This window comes from Echinops telfairi, unplaced genomic scaffold, assembly GCF_000313985.2.
Source record: "Echinops telfairi isolate 266 unplaced genomic scaffold, ASM31398v2 ScPeMD7_7465;HRSCAF=8503, whole genome shotgun sequence".
Lineage (NCBI taxonomy): Eukaryota > Metazoa > Chordata > Mammalia > Afrosoricida > Tenrecidae > Echinops > Echinops telfairi.
Window position 1 is genome coordinate 7,099,738 of NW_022111365.1, and position 2,814 is coordinate 7,102,551.

Genomic DNA, 2,814 nt, shown 5'->3' on the forward strand with positions numbered 1-2,814 from the left:
TTTTGCCTGCTATTTATCATTTCCAAACCTTGCAAAACCTTCATTTAGTGTTTAAAATGAATGAAAACGTGCCTTGTCTGCTTATAGCATATGGTTTTTTAGTTTCTTTCCTATTGTTCAAAGTAATTGAAAGATATCTTTATACTGGAAGAAACATATGTATTTACCTAAGTAATTCTTAACCTATTTAAAATTGGCAGCCCTGGAGAGCCAATGACGTTCTCGCCCCCCACTCCCCCTTCAGCCCCCAATCCCAGCATTAATCAAGGGAATATTATCTTGGCACTTAGTAGGAGACATTGTTACTATGTAGTGAAACATAAACATGGACTTATTCCCAAGCATTTTAGGAGTGATATCCATATATTCTTAGCTGCATTCATAAATTACGTATTTTCAGCTAACAAATAATATATCATATGATGCAAAGTGACACAACAGAGAGAAATTGTTGACTTAGAAATGTTTCCTAATTGCATATTCTCATCCTCTGTTACTGTTTTGTTATATTAATTTGAATTTTTGAAACACAATAATGACTTAACTATCTGACTTTAGATTACTTCGTTTATCCAAATAAGCCAATTATATTTGTAATTGATATTAATAAAATGAGAATAAAATCTGTACCTACCCAAGACTAGACTGCTTTTATTATTTTTAAAAACATCTGAAAGTAATTTTCTCTAAATGGGATAAGCTGATTTATGCTTTGAAAGAAGAATACAATAGGTCAAAAAGTACTTCAGCTTTATATTTGATCTTTCAACTGTTTATATGCAGTCTCAGGGAATTTCTATTTGTTCATTCAATAAAGAATTGTTGAACACTTTCTGCACACCAGGCATTTATGCTGTAAATACATAAGGGAATAACATTGACAAAAATGTCTGCCTTCAAAGAACAATGTTCTGGTATAAAATGCTATATTCAAAATATGTAATTCAAAACAGAACACAATTAGGAGAGAAAAATCCAAATTAGATATTCTTTCATTATTAACATTACTGATTTTAGAAAGTTTGAGCTCTACATTCATTATCCATAAGAATTAGAAATCAATTTATTGGTTGATTATGAAGCTATTTGTTTTGTTAAGAATGATTTATGTGATTTTATATTATTATTTTTGTATATATCCAGTTTTCACTTGGGGTTTACACCACCTTCCAGAAGAATACTATGTTGTCAGTATTCATTTAGTCAGTAGGTAACAAACACCTGTTATTGAACCAGACACTATAGTTTGCTACACCATGGAAATCTTGAGCAAAATTAGGTAATGGCTCTTCCCTCATGAAACTTTCTACCTAGTGCAAATTAGAAAACAAAGGTAATACTTGGATTTGGGGAGAATAGAGTTATGCCACTTTTAAAACAATATCAATTATTTTGTTTTCTTGATATAAGTCACATAGTCAGATTAAAAAATTAAAAGGGACAATAAAGTGGAATATTTTCAACTTCTTCATCATAGCATAACCCCATAACTTTCTCATATTTCAAGGATCAGTGAGAAGTTTGCTTTTAATTCCAGTAAAATTCCATGTACTAAAATCAAATGAAAAGTCGACATGTTTTGTTCGACCTAAGAAAATACATGGATCAGTCATAGCCCTTGTTTCTACTCCTGCTGGATATTGCCAGCCTCCAACTGCTTCTTGAAAATTGGTTGTCCAGTGAATGAGGCCTCATTGTCACTCTGGTTTGGTGGTTAGGATCCACTCCTCCCCCACCATCCCTAGGTTGCTATGGTATTGTGTGAACAACCATATTTTTACCAAGATTATAAACCTTTGAAAGTGGAAAATGAACCATGCGCCAACACTGTGATGATATATATTGCCAGGTGTTTCTGAAACTTGAATAAAGTGTGGTCAAAAACACAATTACATAAGAATGCTACTTAGCATGTATAAACCTAATACTAGGTGTGAACTAACTCTATTTGTAAAGATCTCACATGTTAACGAAAATATCTTCATAAAACAGAAACTCAAAAAATCAAAATGACACTTGTTTCCTGTGCTGGATTATATTTTTTATTTAGCTCAAGCATATTTGCTTTCCCCAGTGTAACAATGCTATTGTGCAGCGTCCTGTGCATTTGTTCCTCCTAACGTTCTTCCTGTCTTTATCTTATGATAATGCTGTGATTTCTACTTGAAATAACCTTTACTTCGAAGACTCATTTCTGTGACTATAATGATCACATGCACTAGAGGGCAGTGGTGGTTGAATGGTAGAATTCTTGCCTTCCATGAAGAGGATGAACTCTGGGGTGCCTTTGGTGAAGTGTTAGGCTGCTAACTTCAATGGCAGCATTTTGAACCCACCAGCCTCTCTGAAGGAGAAAGATGAGGCTCTCTGCTCCTGTACAGATTTACAACCTTGGGAATCCTATATAGGGTCGCGATGAGTTGGAATTGGCTGGCTGGCTGTGGGTATGGGTTGGTTGTGCAGGAGATGTGGATTCAGTTCCCAACAATGTGCATGAACCACAGCCATCATCTCTCGGTCGAGGGTTTCAGTGGAGCTTACAGACTAAGAAGGAAAACTGGGTAAACTCTGAGTGAAAACCAGCCAGTAAAAACCCTGTGCACAGATCACAGGGGTCCTACGTTAACATTTATTGAATGCAAGCTATTAGGCAGACATTGTTGTAAGTGTTATACAAGGTGACTTCAGAAAGTTTGCAGAGAAATTAAATTTCCATTTAATTCCAATCTCCATGAGCCTTTGGAAGCCCCCTCATATTTTCCCTACTTACTTCTCACGTCTGATCTATGATGGAGAGACTGGTTTTTTTCTAAT